This window comes from Schistocerca serialis, chromosome 2, assembly GCF_023864345.2.
Source record: "Schistocerca serialis cubense isolate TAMUIC-IGC-003099 chromosome 2, iqSchSeri2.2, whole genome shotgun sequence".
In the NCBI taxonomy this organism is placed as follows: domain Eukaryota; kingdom Metazoa; phylum Arthropoda; class Insecta; order Orthoptera; family Acrididae; genus Schistocerca; species Schistocerca serialis.
Genome location: NC_064639.1, coordinates 1,163,832,079 through 1,163,846,271, shown reverse-complemented (window position 1 = coordinate 1,163,846,271; position 14,193 = coordinate 1,163,832,079).

Sequence of the window (14,193 nt, the reverse complement as noted above, 5' to 3'; positions counted from 1 at the left end):
ATGCAGTAAAGGAGGAATAGTGCATCGGAAAGGAGATAGTCGTATCCCAAAAGGAAATCCTCTCGTTTCCATAGAAACTTCAATCGATTTAGAGGAAGTAATAGAATCCATAGTATGTCGTAGCGACGCAATTTCTGTGTCAATTCGTCAATGTCAGGGTGCGAGGGATGCAGTATAGAAGGGATAGTGCACCGGAAGGATATACTCGTTTCCCAAAAGAAAATCATGTTGATTCCATAGAAAATTTACTCAATTTTGAAGGAAATGTCATAGAACCCGTAGTATTTCATAGCGACGCAATTTCTGTGTTAATTCGTCAATGTGAGTTAGCGAGGGATCCAGTAAAGAAGGAATAGTGCATCGGAAAGGAGATAGTCGTATCCAATAAGAAAATCCTGTCGTTTCCATAGAAACGTTACTCGATTTTGAAGGAAATGTAATAGAAACCATAGTATTTCATAGCGACGCAATTTCTGTGTTAATTCGTCAATGTGAGGTAGCGAGGGAAGCAGTAAATGAGGAATAGTGCATGGTAAAGGAGAAACTCGTATACTAAAAGAAAATCCTTTCGATTCCATAGAAACGATACTCGATTTATGACGAGAACTCATAGAACCCATAGTAATTCATATCGACTCATTTCTGTGTCAATTCGTCAATGTGAGGGAGCGAGGGATGCAGTAAAGAAGGAATAGTGCATCGGAAAGGAGATAGTAGTATCCCAAAAGAATATCCATTCGTTTCCATAGAAACGTTACTCGATTTAGAAGGAGAAATCATAGAACCCATAGTATTTCATATCGACGCAATTTCTGTGTTAATTAGTCAATGTGAGATAGCGAGGGAAGCAGTAAAGCAGGAGTAGTGCATCGGAAGGAGATACTCGTATCCCAAAAGAAAATGCTGTCGTTTCCTTATAAACGTTACTCGATTTAGAACCTGATGTCATAGAACACATAGTGTTTCATAGCGACGCAATTTCTGTGTTACTTCGTCAATGTGAGGGAGCGAGGGATGCAGTAAAGAGGGAATAGTGCATCGGAAAGAGATAGTCATATCCCAAAAGAAAATCCTGTCGTTTCCATAGAAACGTTACTCGGTTTAGAAGGAGGTGTCATAGAACCAATAGGATTTCATACCGACGCAATGTCTGTGTTAATTCGTCAATGTGACGGACCATTGGATACAGTAAAGAAGGAATAGTGCATCGGAATTGAGATACTCGTATCCCAAAAGAAACTCCTGTCGTTTCCATAGAAACGTTACATGATTTTGAAGGAGATGTAATAGAAACCATAGTATTTCATAGCGACGCAATTTCTGTGTTAATTCGTCAATGTGAGGGAGCGAGGGATGCAGTAAATGAGGAATAGTGCATCGTAAAGGAGAAACTCGTAACCCAAAAGAAAATCCTTTCGATTCCATAGAAACGATACTCGATTTATAAGGAGAACTCATAGAACCCATAGTAATTCATATCGACTCATTTCTGTGTCAATTCGTCAATGTGAGGGAGCGAGGGATGCAGTAAAGAAGCAATAGTGCATCGGGGAAGGTGATAGTAGTATCCCAAAAGAATATCCATTCGTTTCCATAGAAACGTTACTTGATTTAGAAGGAGAAGTCATCAAACACATAGGATTTCATAGCGACGCAATTTCTGTGTTAATTCATCAATGTGAGGGAGCGCGGGATGCAGTAAAGAAGGAATAGTGCATCGAAACGGATATAGTCGTATCCCAAAAGAAAATCCTGTCGTTTCCATAGAAACGTTACTCGATTTAGGAAGAGAAGTCACAGAAGCCATAGTCTTTCATAGCGACGCAATTTCCGTCTTAATTCATCACCTTGAGGGAGCGAGGGAGGGAGTAAAGAAGGAAAAGTGCATCGGAAAGGAGATACTCGTATCCCAAAAGAAAATTCTTTCGTTTCGATAGAAACGTTACCCGATTAAAATGGGGAAGTCATAGAACACATAGAATTTCAAAGCGACGTAATTGCTGTGTTAATTCGTCAGTGTGATGAGAGCTAGCAATGCAGTAAAGAAGGAATAGTGCATCGAAATTGAGATACTCGTATCCCAAAGGAAAATCCTGTCGTTTCCAAAGAAACGTTACTCGATTTAGAAGGAGACGTAATAGAAACCATAGTATGTCATAGCGACGCAATTTCTGTGTTAATTCGTCAATGTGAGGGAGCGAGGGATGCAGTAAAGAAGGAATAGTGTATTGGAAAGGAGATACTCGTATCCCAATAGAAAATCCTGTCGTTTCCATACAAACGTTACCCTATTTAGAAGGAGAAGTCATAGAACCCATAGTATATCATAGCGGCGCAATTCCTGTGTTAATTCGTCAATCTGAGGGAGCGAGGGATGCTGTAAAGAAGGAATAGTACATCGGAAAAGAGATACTCGTATCCCGATTGAAAATCCTGTCGTTTCCATAGAAAGGTTACTCGATTTAGAAGGAGAAGTCATAGAACCCATAGTGTTTCATAGCGACGCAAATTCTGCATTAATTTATCAATGTGAAGCAGCGAGGGATGCAGTAAAGAAGGAATAGTGCATCGGAAGGAGATACTCGTATCCCAAAGAAAATCCTGTCGTTTCCATAGAAACGTTACTCGATATAGAAGGAAAAGTCAAAGAACACATAGTATTTCAAAGCGATGCAATTTCTGTGTTAATTCGTCAATGTGAATGAGCGAGGGCGCAGTAAAGAAGGAATAGTCCATCGGAAGGAGATACTCGTATCCCAAAAGAAAATCCTGTCGCTTCCATAGAAACGTTACTCGATTTAGAAGGAAAAGTCATAAAACACATAATATTTTATAGCGACGCAATTTCTGTGTTAATTCGTCAATCTGAGGGAGCGAGGGATGCTGTAAAGAAGGAATAGTACATCGGAAAAGAGATACTCGTATCCCGATTGAAAATCCTGTCGTTTCCATAGAAAGGTTACTCGATTTAGAAGGAGAAGTCATAGAACCCATAGTGTTTCATAGCGACGCAAATTCTGCATTAATTTATCAATGTGTGGGAGCGAGGGATGCAGTAAAGACGGAATAGTGCATCGGAAAGGAGATACTCGTATCCCAAAGAAAAATCCTGTCGTTTCCATCGAAACGTTACTCGATTTAGAAGGAGTTGTCATAGAACCCGTAGTATTTCATAGCGACGCAATTTCTGTGTCAATTCGTCAATTTGAGGGAGCGAGGGTTGCAGTTTAGAAGGAATATTGCATCGGAACCGAGATAGCCGTATCCCAATAGTAAATCCTGTCGTTTCCATAGAAACGTTACTCGATTTAGAGGGAGAAGTCATAAGACCCATAGCATTTCATGGCGACGTAGTTCCTGTGTTAAATCGTCAATGTCAGGGAGCGAGTGATGCAGTAAATAAGGAATAGTGAATCGTAAAGGAGATACTCGTATCCCAAAAGAAAATCCTGTCGTTTCCATAGAAACAATACTCGATTTACAACGAGAAGTCATAGAACACAGAGTATTTCATAGCGGCTCAATTTCAGTGATAATTCGTCAATGTGAAGGAGCAAGGGATGCAGTAAACAAAGGTTAGTGCATCGGGAAGGAGATACTCGTATCCAAAAAGAAAATCATGTTGATTCCATAGAAAATCTACTCGATTTGGAAGGAAATGTCATAGAACCCGTAGTATTTCATAGCGGCGCAATTTCTGTGTCAATTCGTCAATGTGAGTGAGCGAGAAATGCAGTAAAGAAGGAGTAGGGCTTCGGAAAGGAGATACTCGTATCCCAAAGCAAAGTTCTATCGTTTCCATAGAAACTTCACTCGATTTAGAAGAAGTCATAGAATCCATAGTATGTCATAGCGACGCAATTTCTGTGTTAATTAGTCAATGTGAGGGAGCGAGCGATGCAGTAAAGAAGGAATAGTGCATCGGAAGGAAATACTCCCATCCCAAAAGAAAATCCTGTCGATTCCATAGAAACGTTACTCGATTTAGAAGGAGAAGTCATAGAACCCATAGTGTTTCATAGCGACGCAAATTCTGCATTAATTTATCAATGTGAGGGAGCGAGGGATGCAGTAAAGAAGGAATAGTGCATCGGAAGGAGATACTCGTATCCCAAAAGAAAATCCTGTCGTTTCCATAGAAACGTTACTCGATTCAGAAGGAGATGTCATTGAACCCATAGTATTTCATAGCGACGCAATTTCTGTGTTAAGTCGTCAATGTGATGGAGCGAAGGATGCAGTAAAGAAGGAATAGTGTATCGGAAAGAAGATACTCGTATCTCAAAAGAAAATCCTGTCGTTTCCATAGAAACGTTACTCGATTTAGAACGAGAAGTCATAGAACACATAGTATTTCATGGCGACGGAATATCTGTGTTAATACGTCAATATGGGGGTGGGGGGGGGGGGGGGGAAAGGATGCAGTAAAGGAGGAACAGTGCATCGGAATGTGATACTCGTATCCAAAAAGAAGATCATGTCGTTTGCATATAAACGTAAACGTTTTAGATGGAGAAGTCATAGAACACATAGTATGTCATAGCGACGCAATTTCTGTGTTAATTCGTCAATGTGAGGGAGCGAGGGATGCAGTAAAGAAGGAAAAATGTATCGGCTGAGAGATTGTCGTATTCCAAAAGAAAATTCTCTCGTTTCCACAGAAACGTTACTCGATTTAGATGGAGAAGTCATAGAACACATAGTATTTCATAGCGACGCAATTTCTGTGTTAATTCGTCAATGTGAGGGGGCGAGGGATGCAGTAAAGCAGCAATAGTGCACTGGAAAGGAGATACTCTCATCCAAAAAGATAAACCTGTCGTTTCCATAGAAACGTTACTCGACTTAGAAGGAAAAGTCATAAAACACATAATATTTCATAGCGACGCAATTTCTGTGTTAATTCGTCAATCTGAGGAAGCGAGGCATGCTGTAAAGAAGGAATAGTACATCGGAAAAGAGATACTCGTATCCCAATAGAAAATCTTGTCGTTTCCATAGAAGGGTTACTCGATTTAGAAGGAGAATTTATAGAACCCATAGTGTTTCATAGCGACGCAATTTCCGTCTTAATTCATCACCTTGAGGGAGCGAGGGAGGGAGTAAAGAAGGAAAAGTGCATCGGAAAGGAGATACTCGTATCCCAAAAGAAAATTCTTTCGTTTCGATAGAAACGTTACCCGATTAAAATGGGGAAGTCATAGAACACATAGTATTTCAAAGCGACGTAATTGCTGTGTTAATTCGTCAGTGTGAGAGAGCTAGCAATGCAGTAAAGAAGGAATAGTGCATCGAAATTGAGATACTCGTATCCCAAAGGAAAATCCTGTCGTTTCCAAAGAAACGTTACTCGATTTAGAAGGAGACGTAATAGAAACCATAGTATGTCATAGCGACGCAATTTCTGTGTTAATTCGTCAATGTGAGGGAGCGAGGGATGCAGTAAAGAAGGAATAGTGTATTGGAAAGGAGATACTCGTATCCCAATAGAAAATCCTGTCGTTTCCATACAAACGTTACCCTATTTAGAAGGAGAAGTCATAGAACCCATAGTATATCATAGCGGCGCAATTCCTGTGTTAATTCGTCAATGTGAGGGAGCGAGGGATGCAGTAAAGAAGGAATAGTGCATCGGAAAGGAGATACACGTATCCCAAAAGGAAATCCTCTCGTTTCCATAGAAACGCTCCTCAATTTAGAACGAGAAGTCATAGAACGCATAGTATTTCATAGCGACGCAAATTCTGCATTAATTTATCAATGTGAAGCAGCGAGGGATGCAGTAAAGAAGGAATAGTGCATCGGAAGGAGATACTCGTATCCCAAAGAAAATCCTGTCGTTTCCATAGAAACGTTACTCGATATAGAAGGAATAGTCAAAGAACACATAGTATTTCAAAGCGATGCAATTTCTGTGTTAATTCGTCAATGTGAATGAGCGAGGGCGCAGTAAAGAAGGAATAGTCCATCGGAAGGAGATACTCGTATCCCAAAAGAAAATCCTGTCGCTTCCATAGAAACGTTACTCGATTTAGAAGGAAAAGTCATAAAACACATAATATTTTATAGCGACGCAATTTCTGTGTTAATTCGTCAATCTGAGGGAGCGAGGGATGCTGTAAAGAAGGAATAGTACATCGGAAAAGAGATACTCGTATCCCGATTGAAAATCCTGTCGTTTCCATAGAAAGGTTACTCGATTTAGAAGGAGAAGTCATAGAACCCATAGTGTTTCATAGCGACGCAAATTCTGCATTAATTTATCAATGTGTGGGAGCGAGGGATGCAGTAAAGACGGAATAGTGCATCGGAAAGGAGATACTCATATCCCAAAGAAAAATCCTGTCGTTTCCATCGAAACGTTACTCGATTTAGAAGGAGTTGTCATAGAACCCGTAGTATTTCATAGCGACGCAATTTCTGTGTCAATTCGTCAATTTGAGGGAGCGAGGGTTGCAGTTTAGAAGGAATATTGCATCGGAACCGAGATACCCGTATCCCAATAGAAAATCCTGTCGTTTCCATCGAAACGTTACTCGATTTAGAAGGAGTTGTCATAGAACCCGTACTATTTCATAGCGACGCAATTTCTGTGTCAATTCAACAATTTGAGGGAGCGAGGGATGCAGTTAAGAAGGAATAATGCATCGGAATGGGGATACCAGTATCCCAATAGAAAATCCTGTCGTTTCCATAGAAACGTTACTCGATTTAGAGGGAGAAGTCATAGGACCCATAGTATTTCATAAGACGCAGTTTCTGTGTTATTCGTCAATGTGAGGCAGCGAGGCATGCAGTAAAGAAGGAATAGTATATCGTAAAGGAGGCACTCGTATCCCAAACGAAAAACCTGTCGTTTCCATAGAAACGATACTCGATTTACAACGAGAAGTCATAGAACACATAGTATGTCTTGGCGACGCAATTTCTGTGTTAATTCGTCAATGTGAGGGAGCGAGGAATGCAGTAAAGAAGGAATAGTGCAGCGGAAGGAGATACTCGTATCTCTAAAGAAAATCCTGTCGTTTCCATAGAAACGATTCTCGATTTAGAACGAGAAGTCACAGACCCCATAGTATTTCATAGCGACGCAATTTCTGTGTTAATTCGTCAATGTCAGGGAGCGAGGGATGCAGTAAAGAAGCAATAGTGCATCGGAAAGGAGATGGAGGTATCAGAAAAGAAAATCCAGTCGTTTCCATTGAAACGTTACTCGATTTAGAGGGAGAAGTCATCGAACCCATAGTATTGCATAGCGTCACAATTTATGTGTTAATTCGTCAATGTGCGGGAGCGAGGCATGCAGTAAAGAATTAATGATGCATCGGAAAGGATATAGTCGTATCCCAAATGAAAATCCAGTCCTTTCCTTAGAAACGTTACTCGACTTAGAAGGAGAAGTCACACAACCCATAGTATTTCCTACCGACGCAATTTCTGTGTTAATTCGTCAATGTGAGGGAGCGAGGGTTGCAGTAAAGAAGGAACAGTGCATCGGAAAGGAGATACACGTATCCCAAAAGGAATTCCTGTGGTATCAATAGAAACGTTACTCGATTTAGAAAGAGTTGTCATAGAACCCATAGTATTTCATAGCGACGCAATTTCTGTCTTAATTCGTCAATGTGAGGGAGCGAGGGATGCAGTAAAGAAGAAATAGCGCATCGGAAAGGAGATACTCGTATCCCAAAAGAAAATCTTTTCGTTTCCATAGAAACGTTACTCTATTTAGAAGGAGATGTCACAGTACGCATAGTATTTCATATAGACACAATTTCTGTGTTAATTCGTCAATGTGTGGGAGCGAGGGATACAGTAAAGAAGGAATAGTGCATGGGAAAGGAGATACTCATATCGCAAAAGAAAATCCTGTCGTTTCCATAGAAACGTTACTCGATTTAGAACGAGAAGTCATAGAACCCATAGTATTTCATAGCGACGCCAATTAGGTGGTAATTCGTCAATGCAAGGGTTCGAGGGATGCAGTAAAGAAGGTATAGTGCAACGGAAGGAAGATTGTCGTATCCCAAAAGAAAATCCTGTCGTTTCCATAGCAACGTTACTCGATTTAGAGGGAGAAGTCATAGAACGCATAGTATTTTTTAGCGACGGAATTTCTGTGTTAATTCGTCAATGTAAGGGAGCGAGGGATGCAGTGAAGAAGGAAAAGTGCATCGGAAAGGAGACACTCGGATCCCAAAAGAAAATCCTGTCCATAGAAACCTTCCTCGATTTGGAACGAGAAGTCATAGATCCCATAGGATATCATAGCGACGCAATTTCTGTGTAAATTCGTCAATGAGAGTGAGCGAGGAATGCAGTAAAGAAGGAGTATTGCGTCGGAAAGGAGATACCCATATCCAAAAAGAAAATCCTGTCGTTTCCATAGAAACGTTTCTCGATTTAGAGGCAATTGTAATAGAACCCATAGTATTTCATATCTACGCCAATTCTGTGGTAATTCGTCAATGTCAGGGAGCGAGGGATGCAGTAAAGAAGGAATAGTGCATCGGAAATCAGATAGTCGTGTCCCAAGAGAAAATCCTGTCGTTTCCATTAAATCGTTACTCGATTTATAAGGAGAAGTCATAGAACAGATAGTATTTCATGGCGACGTAATTTCTGTGTCAATTCGTCAGTGTGAGTTAGCGAAGGATGCAGTAATGGAGAAATAGTGCATCGGAAAGGTGATACTCGTGTCCCAAAAGAAAATTGTGTCGTTTCCATAGAAATGTTACTCGATTTAGAAGGAGTTGTCATAGAACACATAGTATTTCATACCGATGCAATGTCTGTGTTAATTCGTCAATTTGAGGGAGCGAGGCATGCAGTAAAGAAGGAATAGTATATCGTAAAAAAGATACTCGTATTCCAAAAGAAATACCTGTCGTTTCCATAGAAACGATACTCGATTTACAACGAGAAGTCATAGAACACATAGTATATCTCAGCGACGCAATTTCTGTGTTAATTCGTCAATGAGAGTGAGCGAGGAATGCAGTCAAGAAGGAATATTGCGTCGAAAAGGAGATACCCATATCCCAAAAGAAAATCCTGTCGTTTCCATAGAAACGTTTCTCGATTTAGAAACAATTGTAATAGAACCCATAGTATTTCATATCGACGCCATTACTGTGGTAATTCGTCAATGTCAGGGAGCGAGGGATGCAGTAAAGAGGGAATAGTGCATCGGAAATGAGATAGTCGTGTCCCAAAAGAAAATCCTGTCGTTTCCATTAAATCGTTACTCGATTTATAAGGAGAAGTCATAGAACAAATAGTAATTCATGGCGACGTAATTTCTGTGTTAATTCGTCAATGTGAGGGAGCGAGGGATGCAGTAATGGTGGAATGGTGCATCGGAAAGGTGATACTCGTGTCCCAAAATAAAATTCTGTCGTTTCCAAAGAAATGTTACTCGATTTAGATGGAGAAGACATAGAACACATAGTATTTCAAAGCGACGCAAGTTCTGTGTTAATTCGTCAATGTCAGGGAGCAGGGGATGCACTAAAGAAGGAATAGTGCATCGGAAAGGAGAGACTCGTATCATGAAAGAAAATCCTGTCGTTTACATAGAAACGTTACTCGATTTAGAAGGAGATGTCATAGAAACAATAGTATTTCATACCAACGCAATTTCTGTGTTTACTCGTCAATGTGAGGGAGCGAGGGATGCAGTAAAGAAGGAATAGTGCATCGGAAAGGAGATGCTCGTTCCCAAAAGAAAATCCTACCGTTTCCATAGAATCGTTACTCGATTTAGAACGAGAAGTCATAGAACCCATAGTATTTCATAGCGACGCCATTTCTGTGTTACTTGGTCAATGTGAGGGAGCGAGGGATGCAGTAAAGAAGGTATAGTGCTTCGGAAAGGGGATTGGCGTATCCCAAATAATATCCTGTCGTTTCCATAGAAACGATACTCGATTTAGAAGGAGAGGTCATAGAACGCGTAGTTTTTTATAGCGACCCAATGTCTGTGTTAATTCGTCAATGTGAGAGAGCGAGGGATACAGTAAACAAGGAATAGTGCATCGGGAAGGAGACACTCGTATCCAAAAAGAAAATCCTGTCGTTTCGATTGAAACGGTACTGAATTTAGAACGAGAAGTCATAGAACACATAGTATTTCATAGCGACGTAGTTTTTGTGTTTATTCGTCAATGTGAGGGAGCAAGGGATGCAGTAAAGAAGGAATAGCGCATCGAAGGGTGATAGTCGTATCCCAAAAGAAATCCTGTCGTTTCCACAGAAACGTTACTCGATTTAGAAAGAGTTGTATTAGAACACGTAGTATTTCATAGCGACGCAATTTCTGTGTTAATTCGTCAATGTGAGGGAGCGAGGGATGCAGTAAAGAAGGAATAGTGCACCGGAAAGGAGATAGTCGTTTCCCAAAAGAAAATCCTGTCGTTTCCACTAAAACGTTATTCGATTTAGAAGGAGAAGTCATAGAACCCAAAGCATTTCATAGCGACATAATTTCTGTGTTAATTCGCCAATGTGAGGGAGCGAGGGATGCAGTAAAGGAGGAATAGTTCATCGGAAAAGTGATACTCGTATCCCAAAGGAAAATCCTGTCGTTTCCATAGAAACGTTACTTGATTTAGAAGGAGATGTCATAGAACCAATAGGATTTCATACCGACGCAATTTCTGTGTTAAATCGTCAATGTGAGGTAGCGAGGGATGCAGTAAAGAGGGAATAGTGCATCGGAAGGAGATACTCGTATCCCAAAAGAAAATCCTGTCGTTTCCATAGAAACGTTACTTGATTTAGAACGAGAAGTCATAGAACACATAGTATTTCATGGCGACGCAATATCTGTGTTAATACGTCAATGTGAGGGAGCGAAGGATGCAGTAAAGAAGGAATAGTGCATCGGAAGGAGATACTCGTATCCCAAAAGAAAGTCATGTCGTTTGCATATAAACGTAAACGATTTAGATGGAGAAGTTATAGAACCCATAGTATGTCATAGCGACGCAATTTATGTGTTAATTCGTCAATGTGAGGGAGCGAGGGATGCAGTAAGGAAGGAATAGTGCATCGGAAAGGAGATACTCGTATCCACAAAGAAAATCCTGTCGTTTCCATAGAAACGTTACTCGATACAGAAGGAGAAGTCAAAGAACACATAGTATTTCAAAGCGAGGCAATTTCTGTGTTAATTCGTCAATGTGAATGAGCGAGGGATGCAGTAAAGAAGGAATAGTCCATCAGTAGGAGATACTCGTATCCCAAAAAAAAATCCTGTCGTTTCCATAGAAACCTTACTCGTTTTAGAAAGAGAAGTCATAGAACCGATAGTATGTCATAGCGACGCAATTTCTGTTTTAATTCGTTGATGTGAGGGAGGAGGGATGCAGTAAAGACGGAATAGTGCATCGGAAGGAGATACTCGTATCCCAAAAAAAAATTTTTTCGTTTCCACAGAAACATTACTCGATTTAGAAGGAGAAGTCATAGAACCCATAGTATCACATAGCGACGCAATTTATGTGTTAATTCGTCATTGTGAGGGAGCGAGGAATGCAGTAAAGAAGGAATAGTGCATCGGAAGGAGGTTATCGTATCCCAAAAGAAAATTTTTTGTTTTCCATAGAAACGTTACTCGATTTAGAAGGAGATGACATAGAACCAATTGTATTTCATAGCGTCGCAATTTCTGTGTTACTTCGTCAATGTGAGGGAGCGAGGGACGCAGTAAAGAAGGAATAGCGCATCCGAAAGTAGATACCCGTATCCCAAAAGAAAATCCTGTCGTTTCCATAGTAACTTTACTCGATTTAGAAGGAGAAATCGTAGAACTCATAGTATTTCATAGCGACGCAATGTCCGTGTTAATTCGTCAGTGTGAGGGAGCGAGGGATGCAGTAAAGAAGGAATAGTACATGGGAAACGAGATACTCGTATCCCAAATCAAAATCCCGTCGTTACCATGGAAACTTTACTCGATTTAGAACGTGAAGTCATAGAAAACATTGTATTTCATAGCGACACAATATCTGTGTTAATACGTCAACGTGAGGGAGCGAGGGATGCAGTAATGAAGGAATAGTGCATGGGAAGGAGATACTCGTATCCGAAACAAAATCCTGTCCTTTCCATAGAAACGTAAACGATTTAGAAGGAGAAGTCATACAACTCATAGTATGTCATAGCACGCAATTTCTGTGATAATTCGTCAATGTGAGGGAGCGAGGGATGCAGTAAAGAAGGAATAGTGCATCGGAAGGAGATACTCGTATCGCAAAAGAAAATATTGTCGCTTCCATAGAAACGCTACTCGATTTAGAAGGAGAAGTCGTAGAACCCATAGTATTCCATAGCGACGCAATTTCTGTGTTGATTCGTCAATGTGAGGGAGCGAGGGATGCAGTAAACAAGGAATGGTGCATCGGAAAAGAGATAGCCGTATCCCAAAAGAGAATCCTCTCGTTTCCGTTGAAACGTTGCTCGGTTTAGAAGGAGATGTCATAGAACCCATAGTATTTCATTGAGACGCAATTTCTGTGTTAATTCAACAATGTGAGGGAGAGAGGAATGCAGGAAGGAAGGAATAGTGCATCGGAAAGGTGATACACGTATCCCAAAAGAAAATCTTGTCGTTTCCATAGATACGTTACTCGATTTAGAAGGGGAAGTCATCGAACACATAGAAATTCATAGGGACGCAACTTCTATGTTAATTCGACAATGTGAGAATGCGAGGGATGCAGTAAAGAAGGAATAGTGCATCGGAAGGAAATACTCGTATCCCAAAAGAAAATTTTTTCGCTTCCATAGAAACGTTACTCGATTTAGAAGGAGATGTCATATAACCAATAGTATTTCATAGCGTCGCCATTTCTGTGTCACATCGACAATGTGAGGGAGCGAGGGACGCAGTAAAGAAGGAATAGTGCATCGGAAAGGAGATACTCGTATCCCAAAGCAAAATCCCGTCGTTTCCATGGAAACTTTACTCGATTTAGAAGGAGAAGTCAAAGAACCCATAGTATGTCATAGCGACGCAATTTCTGTGTTAATTCCTCAATGTGAGGGAGCGGGGGATGCAGTAAAGAAGAAATAGTGCATCGGAAGGAGATACTCGTATCCCAAAAGAAAATCCTGTCGTTTCCATAGAAACGCTACATGATTTAGAAGGAGACAACATAGAACCCATAGTATTTCACAGCGACAGAATATCTGTGTTATTTCAACAATTTGAGGGAGCGAGGGATGCAGTAAAGACGGAATAGTGCATCGGAAAGGAGATAGTCGTATCCCAAAAGAAAGTCCTGTCGTTTCCATAGAAACGTTGCTCGATTTAGAAGGAGAAGTCATCGAACACATAGTATTTCATATCGACGCAATTTCTGTGTTAATTCGTCAATGTGAGGGAGCGAAAAATGCAGTAAAGACGGTATAGCGCATCGGAAAGGAGATATTCGTATCCCAAAGCAAAATCCTGTCGTTTCCATAGAAACTTTACTCGATTTAGAAGGAGAAGTCATAGAAACCATAGTATTTCATAGCGACGCAATTTTTGTGTTAATTCGTCAATGTGAGGGAGCCAGGAATGCAGTACAGAAGGAATAGTGCATCGGAAGGAGATACTCGTATCCCAAAAGAAAATTATGTCGTTTCTATAGAAACGTAACTCGATTTAGAAGGTGATGTCATAGAACCCATAGTATTCCATAGCGACGCAATTTCTGTGTTAATTCGTCAATGTGAGGGAGTGAGGGATGCAGTAAAGAAGGAATAGTGCACCGAAAAGGAGATAGTCGTATCTCAAAAGAAAATCCTGTCGTTTCCATAGAAACGTTACACGATTTATAAGGTGAAGTCAACGAACCCATAGTATTTCATAGCGACGCAATTTCTTATGAATTCGTCAAAGTGAGGGAGCGAGGGATGCAGTAAAGAAGGAGTAGTGCAACGGAAAGGAGATAGACGTTTCCCAAAAGAAAATCCTGTCTTTTCCATAAAAACGTTACACAAGTTATAAGGTGAAGTCATCGAACCCATAGTATTTCATAGCGACGCAATTTCTGTGTTAATTCGTCAATGTGAGGGAGCGAGGGATGCAGTAAAGAAGGAACTGTGCATCGGAAAGGAGATACTCGTATCCCAAAGGTCAAACTGACGAATTAACACAGAAATTGCGTCGCTATGAAATACTACGGGTTCGATGACTTCTCC